Source organism: Pleurodeles waltl, chromosome 7, assembly GCF_031143425.1.
Source record: "Pleurodeles waltl isolate 20211129_DDA chromosome 7, aPleWal1.hap1.20221129, whole genome shotgun sequence".
NCBI classification, from domain to species: domain Eukaryota; kingdom Metazoa; phylum Chordata; class Amphibia; order Caudata; family Salamandridae; genus Pleurodeles; species Pleurodeles waltl.
Window position 1 is genome coordinate 1,030,670,443 of NC_090446.1, and position 14,496 is coordinate 1,030,684,938.

The 14,496-nt window shown below is 44.3% G+C and overlaps 1 protein-coding gene across 2 annotated transcripts in view; it reads right to left on the reverse strand.

Annotated features, from left to right (window-relative positions):
* Positions 1–14,496, reverse strand: part of AMZ2 (archaelysin family metallopeptidase 2) — a 301,951-nt gene that overhangs the window by 265,859 nt on the left and 21,596 nt on the right. The gene's annotated exons all lie outside the window — the stretch shown is intronic.

The following is a 14,496-nucleotide window of genomic DNA, read 5'->3' on the forward strand; positions in this document are numbered from 1 at the left end:
TCAGAGGAAGGGCGCATGCAGAAGATGGACTGGCTGGGCATGCAAAACAAAATGGGAGGACACAATCGAAAATAATTATATTCAACACAACACACCTGAAAAAGTTCCAAAATTAACATTCCTACCAAACGCAGATGCCAGGTACAAACATCAAACGGCTTTGCTAAATGAGCAAAATCATGAAAGATATAGGTAGTCAATGATCAAAGATGATTCAGACAGCCATGGATAATGTTCGCTGTGTGCCAACATTCATGATGCTTTTATTTACAAAAGAGGAAACATTAGTGCTAAGTGACTCTATTGGCCTGTCTTTCCTTGCAGTTGTAAAATACCATTAAGATCAAAGAGTACACCAAAAGTGAACTTTGCCATATATTAGCAAACAGCCTGTATTTAACATCAAATACCCCAAGGACAACAGTGTGCACTTGGAAGCAGAGTCAAAATAACTTTCTCAACACCACAGGGTCTTGCCAACTGCATTGAATTCGAGAGAGCGGTTTTGTTTAACCCACAGCATCCACTTCACACCAATGCCCTAACATAATTTCACTCTCTAAGCCAGGTATTCATCATTGTGCTTTCCAAACCGCAGAATCCTTTATGTCTTCTCTTTTTACTTCTTTGAAGTAGTCTTTGGGTAACGAGCATCTCAGGGCCAACCCACATTGCACAACATACTGTGGCCCAGATTTATACTCTGTTTGCGCTGAATTAGCGTAATCTTTTTTAATGATAATTCAGCGTAAACTAAACTCCATATCTATATTTTGACGCTAGATTAGTCTAACGTCAAAATATTGGAGTTCACGTCATTTTTTGCTAGCGGGAAACTAACTTGCGTTAATGAGATGCAAGGTAGGCGTTCCCGGGCAAAAAATGACTCTAAGTCCCTAGCGCCTTATTTATCCTCCCATGCAAAAATGGGGCACGGGAGGGAGGCAGGCCAAGCTTAGCGCCATTATTTAACGCCTGGGTAAGGGCAGACGTTAGGGGACCTGTGGGCCTATTTCCATGGTGGAACACCATGGAATAAGCCCACAGGTGCCCTCCCCAGGGACACCCACACCAGAGGGACAGCGGAGGATGGGGGACCGCATCCCAGGTAAGTAGAGGTAAGATTTTGGTTAATTTTTTAAAAAGTGCCATTGGGGACCCTGAAAAGGGCCCCTATACATGGCACTGGGTGCAGTGGCCATGCCCAGGGGACCTTTGCCCCTGTGCTGGCCACTGGGGTGGTGGGCATGATTCCTGTCTTTCTAAGACAGGACTCATGTGGTATGGTAGGTTTTGCATTGAGAAATGACGCTAGGCTGGTTAGAGTCATTTTCTTTTTTACTCTAACCAGCCCAACATCATTTTTCTGTGCAAAATCCCTTCCCCCATACCGCCACTGCCACCCCCACCCCCACCCGGCTAACGTCATTTTCCTTGACGTTAGCCCACCCTTAGTGCCGGCGTGTGCCATTCCTTAAATATGCTCCTGGTTGGCACTGTGGAATGGTGCAAGCCAGTGCTACACTTTTTGACGCAAAACTGCGTTAGTGCAGTTTTGCGTGACAAAGTATAAATATGGGCCTGTGTTCTTCCTAGTCTCCATTGGCATACTGAAGCAGCCCATGTGTAGCTTTAGAGCTATAAAAAGCAAAACATGAACTGGCATGCTGCACCTTACTTCTCTCCTTTGAAAAGCACTTTTAAGCCCCATCAGCAACATACTGGCTACACCAGTGTCACGTCTTTCTCCCACCTTTCCTCATGTTTTTCTTTTGTCCTACTCCTTCTGCAGAGCTCTGAAGCTGCATCGGGGGTACAGACAGTACACAAATAACCTATAGCATAATGCCAAGAATTAATCACACAACACAAACTCTACCAAATTACAATCTACAGAGCACAATGTATCCCCTCTTTAACTGGCCACAAATATTCAAGGGCATGACACGATTCAGAAAGTTTATTTCAGCTATTAGTATTTTGCAGTTGCTGTATCCCAGTAGCAGCGCCGGCCTTACCTGGTATCAAAGCTTGGCTGTCACAGGTATAGCAAGGAGGCACTGCTAGTCTGAGTCCTAGTAGGGAATGCTTGGGCGGAAGTGGGGTGGTGCATGGGGAAGAGTGTGCTGGTGGTGGCTTTAATTTGCTGTGGCGAATGACAGGCACATTTGTACCTTCTGCTACTTTTAGAAATATGCTGCACAATATGCTTAGGGTAGGGTGAGAGGAGCTAAAGGAGCACAGAAGCAGCAAAAACGCCTGACCCAGTTTTGCAAACTACTTGGCTTCTATGTATGCTCATGTGAAAGATAAACGATGTTTAGTCAAACATCCCCCTGACAACAACTGCTTTAAGACAGTGTTTTCAAAGGGCAGGTTTTGTAAGGACCTCCACTGCTTTGATTGGAAAGAGAATGTACCTGCTCAGCGCTGGTGCAATACTTTTGAGTGGAGAGTACGGTGCTTACATAAAAGGAGGGCTTTGGCCACCGGCACGTTTTTATTTACAAATTAAGTACTGCGAGAGTAGCACCACTTCTTAATAATACCAAGTACTCTGGGATAGTGAGTGGGAGCACGTCAGCATTTCCATTTAAAGTACAGCTTTAATAGAACCAGTGTATTTATTTTGGAAATTAGCACACCTAAAATATAAATGACCTCAAGATTAATGACCTGGAGCAAGCAGTACTTTTTCTAATATTCACCCACCTCGAATGAGCCATGCACACATATGTCACGCACTCCCTTCCTTCGCCTGCAGCTCTGCGGTATTTTCGAAGAGGTGTCATGAGAAGGCTAAGGCTCATGCTGGCGATGGGCAGCAGCACAGGCACCATACCTGTTGTATGCTGCAGCCAGCCTCAACCTTTCTCTGCAGCTCCAGATATGTTGCTAGTGTTTTGCCTCCGACCTCTGGAGGCTGAGCGCAGCCCTTTGTCACCTTTCCTCTGAGGCAGGCCTTCAAGCAGGACCTGCCAGATATGAGCAAAGGAGTGGCGACTCTTCGCTCAGGCTTGATCAAAGAGTTGCTGTCAAGCTTGAACCTCGATTCTCCTCCAGAGAACCAGTCTCCTAACTCACTGGAGGATTGGACACACACTAGGCCTGGGCACTGGTGATTTTCTTCCTTTTCTGTGCCTGCTTTCAGTGTAACCAGAAACAATAATAGTTTCGTGAGGCACTGCCTCACGTAGGTAAAAAACGCACATACAGGGCACATCCCAGCCCAAAAATCAGTCACCCGCCACGTCGATTTATTCCCCCACAAATGGGAAAAATGTCGCCCATTTGTGCGGGAAGTAGCCCAATCTGGCAACACTGCAGGAGACAACGTGGTTACCACACGTCACAACGCTCTACAATCATTGGTTCCTAACAAGGAAGTCATACGTGGTGTCTAGAACGAGATCTTTTTTCAAGTTGGGAACAACAAGGAAGTGTTCCAGTCCACTTTGTGATTGCTGTATGAAAAGTGAACCTGCGGATGACTGTTTAAAGCAACAGCTCCATCTAGTGGAGAAACTTTTTATTTTCACCACTTATATTAGTTGCAATTCAAGTTGCTGGTGGGATCTAATTAGCACGTTTATGTACGCTTAATATAGATTATTTAGCAAGGCATTTCGTAAAATTGTATTCAGGCACTTATAATTAAGTAGATAGAGGATATTGTGCAAACATGGCAGGACAATCCATACCAATAACGCCAATGTTTTTGCAAGAACCAGGATATCCAAATATAGCATGGGAGGATTGGAAGGACATGTTTGAAGTGTATTTGGAGGCCATAGAGAGAGATATGTTTGTTGCAAAAATGAAATTAGCCATTTTGAAGCATTGTCTAAGTGTGGAAGGTAGGAGAGATTTGAGAACTTTACACTTAAATGTTAATGAGAATATAGATGTGAATATTGGTTCACATGCACAAGAGATAGTAGAGGATGAGTATGCAGGTGTTTTAAAAGCATTGGAAGAAAACTTTGGAAAAAAAATTATAGGCATACATTTTTTTTTACGAGCTCAAGTGCAGGGTGAAACTATTGAGCAGTACGTTGCTGTATTGAGAAGACTATCTATTCCATGTAAACGGAAGGATATATGTGATGAAATAATAAGGGATCCTTTAATTAATAGAGCTAATAATATTAAGATTCAAGAAAAAGTATTAGATTTGAAAAATCCCACTCTATAGAAAACCATAGAAATTGCTAGACGTATGGAAAACACTTTGCGATGTGTGAATGAATTGAACTGTAGTGCATTTAAGGAAAAAATAGAACAAAATGGAAATGCAGTTGTGAATGTAGTATAAAAACCCATACATACTAGTAACAGGGTAGAGATTGGAAACAGCCTGAGGAAATCCCAAGACAGTGACAGAAGAAAGACATGTTATAGGTGTGGAAGCGTAAGACACACTGCGGAAGCAAGTAACTGACCGGCTAGCAAAGCAAAGTGTTTTAAGTGCAAGAAGATAGGATACTTTGCCTGAGTATGTAAAATGGGGTAGACATGCGTGTAAAAAAAGAGAGTAAACGTGATCGGTAAGGGTGAAACAACCATGGATCATCAAGTAGTTACGGATGACGAGAATGAAGTTGAAGTGATGGTAGTATGTGGTGTAGAATCACAGTACAAGGTGAATCATACTAGTGAACCATATCACCCTCCAAAATGTACTGTGGAATTGAATAACAACGAAACTCAGGTATGGGAGGATTCATGCTCGCCTTTTACTTTGATGAATAGATCTGTTTGATAGAGCATAGGCAAAAATGTGTTACATCCTACTGATGTGGAGCCTGAAGGGTATTGTGGGACAATATTGCCTATAAAAGGGTATTTCACAGCAAACTTAGAATTTTTGGGAAAGAAGGAAAAAAGCAAACTTTATGTGGTTGAAAAAGGGAGACTGTTGCTCTGTTGGAGGGAGCAACGAGCGTTGGGAATGATACTTAACCCCAATCATCCTGACCAAGTGTTGCTAACAGAGATTAGCAAGAAAGATAAATGGAGTTCCTTATTTCCAGAATTGTTTGTTCAAAAATTGGGTTGCTTAAAGGACTTTGAACACAAAATAGTTTAAAAAAAATGTTATACCTAAAGTGCATAAAGTATGAAATGTTCCATTGGCAATGCGGGGAAAATTGAAGGAGGAATTGAAACGCGTATGTGATGATAGTGTAATTGAGCCTATAGAGGCCTCTGAGTGGTTGAGTCCTATAGTGATAGCAAAGAAAGCTAATGGCACGATTCTGATGTGTGTGGACTTGCGTGATCTTAATGAGTTTATATGGGTTGACTGGCATCCTCTTCCTTGCATACATGAGATGTTGATGTTTGTAAAAAAAATGCTGGATGTTTCACTACCTTGGATGTATCGAATGCTTATCATAAATAAAATTACATCCGACATCTCACATCTTTTGTTACTCCAGAAGGGGCCTATAAATTTATTTGCATGCCTTTTGGGCAGTTTTCCAAAGAGTGATGCAGAAATTGTGACAAGGTCTGACCACTGTGCTCATATTTCAAGATGATATATTGGTTTGGGAAAAAAATGAAAAGCTGCATGATGTGGTGTTATCTACGGTTTTGAGGAGACTGGAACAAGCTGGTCTTACTATTGGTTTAGGCAAATGTAAGTTGGGGGTGGACGAGGTTGATTATTTAGGACATACACTGACATGTGAAGGAGTAAAACCCAAGTGTAATTTGGTGGAAGCAATTGAGAAGGCACCAGTTCCTCAAGATAAGGAACAACTGCGCTCTTTCCTGGGGCTTGCAGAATATTACTCAAAGTTTGTGGATAATTTTTCTGAAAAAATCCATGCATTGCAAGCACTTATGAAAAAGGGAATGATATTTGTATGGACACAGGAATGTCAACAGGCATTTGACGGTATTAAGGATCTATTGTGAAAACAGTTGTGTTGAAACTTTTTGATCTAGCTTATGAAACAGTAATTATAACAGATGCAAGCAATTATGGTCTTAGGTCAGTGTAAATACAGAAGCATGATGGTTGAGAAAGGGCAGTGGCATTTGCTTCTCATACACTCAAAGGTCCTGAAAGCCCATATTTTACCATAGAAAAGGAAGCCTTGGCTTGTTGGTGGGGAATACAACATTTTAGACCTTTTGTATGGGGAATGAAATTTGAATTACGTACTGACCACAAACCTCTAGTTGATTTGTTTTCTACAAAGGGAGCTACTACAGCCAGTCCACGCACAGCCAAGTGGATATATTGGCTTCAAGAATATGGCCCTCATTATGACATTGGCGGGAAATGGCGCCTACCGCCACGGCGATGGCTGCCAACATACTGCTGCCTGTGGCTACCGACCGTCGATGGCATTATGACCGTAGACGGAATACCGTCAGAAGGCTGGCGGAATTCCATCAACGGTCATAGCGGCGGATGGCGGTAAGGTGGCGCTGCTGCCAGCAGCAGCGCCACACCAGCAAAACACCGCCTACCATATCAGGTTCCATGATACGGCCTGGAGGTGTTTTGCTGGCAGCAGCACTGCATCCCGTCTCCTGCCAGAGGACACCCTGCAAGCAGGTAGGTCGGGTTCTAGGACAGGAGAGAGGGGTGGGGAGTGTTGTGTGCGTGAGTGGGGGTGTGTGTGACTGTGTGTGAATGCATGCATGCATGTTTAATGGGTGTGTGCATGAGTGGGTGTGAATGTACGTGCATGTTGTGTCATGAGATTGCGTGTGTGCCTGGATGTATGTTCATGAGTGTTGCTGTGAGTGTGTATGAATGAGTGGGTGAATGTGTGTATAGGTGTGTATGTATGTGCGTGTATGTGTGTAAATGTGCGGGGGTTAGGAGGGGGAGGGAGGCGGGGGAGACTCCTATCAGTGCCAGGGAAGGAATTACCAGGCACGGATAGTGCCTACCGCCATGGTTTCAGTGGCGGTACCGAAACCACTGAAACCATGGCGGTGGGCGGGGTCATAATGCCATGGGCGGCCTAGTGATGGCCGCAGGGCTGGAGACTGAAGTCTCCAACCCGGCGGTCATTACCGCTGTGGCGGTCGGTGTGGTACACTGGCAGTTTGGCTGTTGCCAAACTGACAATGTCATAATAGTGGAGGTAGGTACCGCCAGCCTGTTGGCGGTAATACCTTCACTATTTAACCGACCGCCAGGGTTGTAATGAGTGCCTATATGTTTACCATCAAGTACATGCGAGGAACAAAGAATGTTAATGCTGATTGTCAAGGTTGCCTTTAGTTGCGGAAGAATGTCTTGAAGATAAACAATGGATGGTGGCAGAGATAACTGAGGTGAGTGGTGGTGCTATCAGTGAGGAGGAATGGAAACAGGCAGTATCACACGATATTGAGATGGATTTGCTCACAAAGGCATTATTATCTAAGCAGAATTGGAGGAAGTAAAAAGAATTGTGTGTTTTCAAAAATTTGTGGAATGAATTGTCTGTCAATGATGGAGTCGTGGGGAGGTGTGAAAGATTAGTGGTACCTAACAGTTTACGTCAAAGACTGAAGGAGTTACTTCACATGGGGCATGGTGGCATGTCGGCCATGAAACCTAAAGCTCGGATTGATTTTTGGTGGCCAGGCACGGATCTACAAATTGAACATTTTGTTAGGAACTGCATTTAGTGTAGTGACAAATCTCACACGACACAGGAAACCGCTTTGAATCCCATTCCATTTCCTGATCGTGCGTGGGAGGAAGTAGCCATAGACATTTGTGGTCCTTTTGAGTGTTTAGGTGTTAATGATAGGTTTGCAGTAGTAATGATGGACTACCATTCTAAATGGCCTGAGGTAGCGTTCCAAAGGGATATAAAGTCATCCAATGTGATTGCATTTTGTGAACAGGTTTTTAGAAGATAAGGGTGTCCAGCAATTATTCTGTCTGATAACGGTCCCCAATTTGTCACTGAGGAATTTGAGTCATTTTTGAACAAGTGGGGTATTAAGCATCACAAAACAGCGGTCTATCATCCTGGGGAAATGGTTTGGTGGAATGTTTTAACAGGGTGTTGGGAGAGTGTATACAGCTGGCTATGTCTGGAATCCTGTGTTGTAGGAAGCAAGTGAACGATATGCTATGGGACTATAGAGTTACACCACATTCTGTGACTGGGGAAACCCCATTCATGTTGATGAAAGGTAGAGTGCCATGCACAGTGGCGGTGCCTGCTTGGATGGAAAGGACCAATAGACAAGTGTTGAAAGAAGAAGTAATGAAAGGGGGAGTTAGGAAGTACCAAAACCGTTGCGTGCAAAGATACAATGAAAAATTGTTAAAGAAGAGAAGAAGATGTGTAAAAGGAATGTGTGTTCGAGTGCGAGCAGGAGGTATGTTTAAGAAGGGATTTTCTAAGTGGTCAGATCCTAAAGAGGTTCTCAAGCCAAAGGGAAAATGGCGGGATTGTCCCTTGGAAAATGGTGGAATATGAGAAAAGTTACACTGTGCAATGAAGTTGAAGTGAAACAACCGTTTGTTAAAAGGAAGTGTGGTCACAGGAAAAAGAACATCTGATCGTATTATGACAAAACCAAGACGTTTGAGTGATTATGTATGTTCATGATATTTTTTTTTAGTTATGGTGAAGGCATGCAAATCCAAATCTCAGTACATTATAGTCCTATGCGTTTTCATGAATTTCATGTAAACTAGTTTTATTCTTTTGTTATTGTATTTTGTATTTTGTTTAATTTATAGGAAGGGGGATGTGTTATAGCTGGTGGTATGTTAGCCAGCATATATCTCGTGTTGATACTGTTTTTGTTCTAATCCTAATAAGCTATGGAATGGAGAATGTGGGGGAGAGAGGATTTTAAGTGGAGGAGTTGGGGAGAGGCGGTTTATGGAGACTTCAGTCAGGAGTATTTCTCTTGGTAGCTAATAAACAAAGCTAAATCCTTTACCCAAGATTGTACTTTCATTTCGGAAAAGTCACCTGTTCCTCCTGTGGGTCAACCTCTTTCTTTGCCAGAACCACCTTCAGGGGGAACGCCACCTTCTCCTTTACCTTCTGAAATGGCTTCCTTGTATGATTGAGTGCATCATTGTTGTGGCTTATTTAACTTTCGACTCAGGGGCAGAAAACACCTATGGCGTGGGAGCTAAATGTCTTGGGCTGCAGTGCTTGTTTAAACAACCGACATGTAAGGCAAAAAATATGGCTTCATAGAGCTATCTGCCTGGACTGGCTAGCTGCGGGTTAAAAGTAGTGTAGTGACACATGGAAAGGACAAGTGCCAAGTAGGAAGACATGCTTTTGTCTATTAGCTAAGTCATCCCTGAACTGCTAGCTGTTAGAAATTAGGTCTCTAGTTAGCAGTAGTTTGCACCTGGTTGTCTAGGTAGGGAGCCTCACTCTTGACAGGGTGTCACAGAGTTAATATTTATCTTAATAAAACAAGACCAAAATGACAAAAATCCAACATACACAAGTAAAGATATGAATTTTCAAATATTAAATCGTAGTAAAGCACTTATAAACACAATAGCTCCAACTGGGGTTATCACGGCATCTTGATGGAGTCGTTCCCAACAGACCGACGTCACTTGCGAGGGATTGCGGGCTGGTTACGGAGTCGTACAGATTCCAGGCACAGTCCTTTGGGAAACAATGAGGAAACAAAGATGTTGCATGGGAGCTGGGAGCTGAGGTGTCGCTGGAGCCTTACTGCTACTGGGGAGGGGAGGCATCAGTGCCTTACTGCTAGTAGGCAGGGGAGGTGAGGCGTGGGTTCCTTATGGTTTTAGGAGAGGTGATGCGGCATTGATGGTGAGGCGTTGGCTCCTTACAACCCGGTAGGGTCGATGAATCGAGCAGGACAAGATGCAGCGTGGTGTGTCACAATCACACCACGGGGCCACAGGTGCTGTGGCAGAGTCTGAGTCGGGTGTCATGGACGTCAGTGACATAGCACTCTGGACTCATGTTGTGGCAGGACTTTGGAGGTGGTGCGCCGGCATCGAGCCTGTCTTGCAGGTCGTGGTCATGGTCACTGCACTCAGCAGGGACCATGGCATCACTGCAGGCAGTGGCAAAAGTCAGACAACAGCGCCGGTTCCAAAGTTGCTCTGGAGTCGATGTGCTTTGTTTCTTCTTGGTTGCACCAAAACTCACACCCAAAGTCCCAGGAACAGGATTTGGCACCACTTGGCAAGTCAGGACTCTCAGCAAGAGAGCACAGGTGCTGGCAGATGAAGTGCTGGCAGATAAAGGCTTTGATGTCCCTGAGACAAGCTCAGTCCAAGCCCTTGGAGAACCTTTGCAAGCAGGATGTAGAAAGCAAAGTCCAGTCCTTTCACTCACAGGACCTAAGCAGCAAGCAGCAGGCCACAACAGCAAAGCAGCGGGCAAAGTGGCCGTCCCTCCTAGAACATCCAGTTCTTTTTCCTGGCAGAATGTCCTCAGTCCAGAAGGATTCTAACATTGTGGGGTCAGAGTTCCGGTGCGCACAGCCATTTTGGTCTTTGAAGTAGACCAACTTCAAAGAGAAGCCTCTGTAGTGCACACGACCGTTCCTTTCCTGCACTGGCCCCAGACACACTCCAGGGGGTTGGGGACTCCTTTGTGTATGGTCAGGCACAGCCCTATTCAGGTGCAAGTGTCAGCTCCTCCCACCACTCTAGCCCAGGAAGACCCATCAGGATATGCAGGGCACACTTCAGCTCCCTTTGTGTGACTGCCTAGAGTGAATTCATAAACAGCCCAACTGTCATCCTGACACAGACAGGCAGAGGCACAGAATGGTTAAGCAAGAAAACACCCACCTTCTTAAAGTGACATTTTTTAAATTACAATTTAAAAACCAACTTCACAAAAATATGTTTTTTTTTAAATTGTGAGTTCACAGACTGCTCCATATCTCTATCTGCTCCCACTGGGCAATTATATTTAAAAGTTATTTCAAAAGAAAACCCCATGTTACCCAATGGGAGAGAGAGTCCCTGCAATAGTAAAAACCAAATTGAGCATTATTTCAGCATCAGGACATGTAAAACACACCAGTACATGCCCTACCTTTTAAATACACTGCACCCGGCCTATGGTGCTGCCTTGGGCCCTCCATAGGGGTGTCTTACATGTAATAAAAGGGAAGGTTTGGGCCTGGCATGTGGGTGTGTAATAATACATTTTGTATTGCTCCTTTTCCTTAAAGACATTTAGGCCCTCATTACTACTTAACCGCCGCGCAGCCGCACTTCCGCGGTGGCCATCACGACATCCCCGCTGGGCCGGCGGGCGGAAACAGAGTTCACGGCCGCCGGGCCAGCTGGGATATCGGCTGCAACACGGGAGCTGGCTCCAAATGGAGCCGGCGGTGTTGTGGCGGTGCGATGGGTGCAGTTGCACCCGTCGCGCTTTTCACTGTCTGCTTTGCACACAGTGAAAAGCTCCATTGGCTGTGCCAGGGGGCCCGCGACTCCCCTTTCCGCCAGCCTTTTCATGGCGGTTCCTACTGCCATGAAAAGGCTGGTGGGAGGGGGGCTCCTAATCCCCTCGGCAGCGCTGCCCTGGAGGATTGTATCCGCCTGGACCAACGTGGCGGAAAACCGCTGGTACAACCGCCGCGGTCGTAATACCCGAGATTGCACCGCCAGCCTGTTGGCGGTGGAACGTCCAAAACAGCCCTGGCAGTCTTTGACCGCCAGGGTTGTAATGAGGGCCTTTCTCTGAACGCACTACCTATTGCATATGTTATTTATATATTTGTTTAGTAAAAAAAAGCCTGGTTCCACCACGGGCTGGCAGCTGGTTTCTTTCCCTAGCTGGGGCACATTACTTATTATAATCATGAGGTCAAAATAAACTAACCTTCCTCGGCTGTTGTATTTTGGGGAGGGAAAGGTTGATATCTATATCTTTGAACCACAAAATCCTTTGAAGGGTTCTCAGAATGTGAGAAGTCAGACAGCTGCAGAAGGGAGTCTAGGACAAAGCAGTGACGGGAACCAGTGTGTGGAAACTGATTCCCTCCTTATCATTCCTGTATGACGTATATCATTATTTAGTTATTTTATGTATCCTTTGATGTATGAGTATAAATATCACTGTTGAACGCACCATGCCAGCACACTTTACTTCGGGCTGGGAATGTCAGTTGTAAATCTGTTCTCTTTGCTGCAGCAAAATAAATAAGACCTTGGTTCCACTCTGACTCTCTGTGTCTAAACTCCTTTGTAAATGCATTTGTAAGTATTTTTAGAACGTGGTTTACAGGTGCACTTGCCAGGTTGAAATGGTCATTTAAAACTGCCCACACAGACACTGCAGTGGCAGGTCGGAGACATGTTTAAAGGGCTACACCTGTGAGTGGCACAATCAGTGCGGCAGGCCCACTAGTAGCATTTGATTCACAGGCCCTGGGCACACATGATGCACTATACTAGGGACTTACTAGTAAATCATGGATAAACCAATCACCAATACAATTTAGACATAGAGCACTTGTACTTTGATACTAGTCAGCAGTGGTAAAGTGCCCAGAGTCCCAAAGCCAGCAAAAACAAAATTCAGCACAGGATCAAAAACAGGAGGTCAGAAGAAAAAAGACAGGAGAAACCACACCAAGAGGTGACAGTTCTAATATTAGCTAATGGGGCATGATAGTTTATATAAAAAGTGAGCATACTAGATATTGGGAAACGTATGGCCCCACAGTGAACAGTTCAGTGATGGCTGGTGACCTTTGACAGTGGTGGGACATATTACTTGCCCTGAATTCCAGTAAACAAGTGAAGAGGAAGAGCCTGGCTTCTTCTAGGCGCGTCCCCCCAAGAAAACGCTGAAAAATCATGGGGTCAAATAGTGCATTCTAAATCATAGTTTTCACGTTTTCTAATAAGGTATAAGCTCTGAAACAGTACTCACTGAATATTCAAGTCTTCATGTTGCGTGAACAAAGCCTCATGCTCCCCAGAGGCTACCCAATATTTTTCACACAAAAAAGAAACCTCCTTCAGGGGAGGGTTCTTTTAGTAAGATCCAAATCCCAGGTGGCCTGCACATATGTAAGTTGGTAGATCGGCTTCAGCCCACAGCTATGGATTTAATTGCCCTATAAACCTGCCTTTGGGTACAGTATCATCTCCGTTCCTACACACTGAATACTCAAGCAGACACACGGAGAAGAATTGATTCCCCTCAGCTGGTCCGCCATTTACCCGAAAAGTATAAATTCTCAACTGACAGAATTGATAAACGTTATCTACCAGTCCGATGCTTTCCTGCCCACTAGAGCTTCCAAACTCCAAACCCTAGGGCATCGAGGACAATCTTTGCTGTAAATCCATGGTCTATAACAATTCCTTTGCTTTACACCCTTCCTACTATCCAAATGATACTTGCCAAAAAGGCAAGCATGACAGTAGCTTGAGAAAAGGGTGTTTCCTCTCTTTCCTTCTACTTTTAGGTTGCTGTTTCTAACCTATTAGTCCCTCACATACATTTGTCTAATGGCCAGATTGCTGAGATGCTATATGTCCAAACTTCCAGCGAGAGAAAATTAAGTCTTCAGCAAAACGGGTACCACTCCACACCTATGCTATAAATTGTGGATACTTTTGTTAATGGTGAGAAGATAAGGATATGGCTCAACTTAAGTGTGACTCCCTCTGAGTCCTGGATTTTCATACAGAGGGGGTTTTGCTTTGCCTCACCCTTCTTTTCAAGTCAGCCGGTAGACATCACTTTCATTCAAAATTTTGGGGAAAGTTGTCAATGCGCTGAATTTCTTTGTGGCTCATCTGCACTACAGTTTTTGACTAGCTAGGACTATACTTTGCTTTCTGATTGCACCAAAGGCCATTACTCTTGTTCTTCTGCCACCTTTTGAGCTCCGTAAGAAAGTAATTTTTAATTCTCCCTTAAGTTTGTGTTCGAGGCGACCACTAGTTCTGCCCACTACTGCAAAGAGGCTGAAACTCTCAATTGCAGAGATCCCCACCACCTTTATCATTCAAATGGCCTCCACCCCACTCTGTTTTCAGACTTAGGGCCTGATTTAGATTTTGGCGGATGGGTTACTCCATCACAACGGTGACAGATATCCCGTCCACCGAAATCTAAATCCCATTATTTCCGATGGGATTTAGATTTTGGCAGGCGGGATTTCTGTCACTATTTTGACAGAGTAACCCATCTGCCAATATCTAAATCAGGCCCTTTGAACCAAAAGTTCTGTGAGATTTATATCTACATTGCAATCTGTAAGTATATAGGTATGCTAATGTTATAGTGTGTAACCTGCAATAGCTCTTTTGTTAGACTATCAAACAGAAGCACTAGATTTATAGCTACACAGGTTTGTATCTTGGCATTGGAAGGGTGAATTTTCACAAAACAGAAATGCTTTATAGAAGCCTCACTCCTTTGTTGAAACATCTGAAGGCCACTTGCTCAGTTTTTCCTCTGTTTCACATAATATCATATTTGTACCTGATTACTAGTAATCTAAACATGAAGAAACGTGATACATTGGATA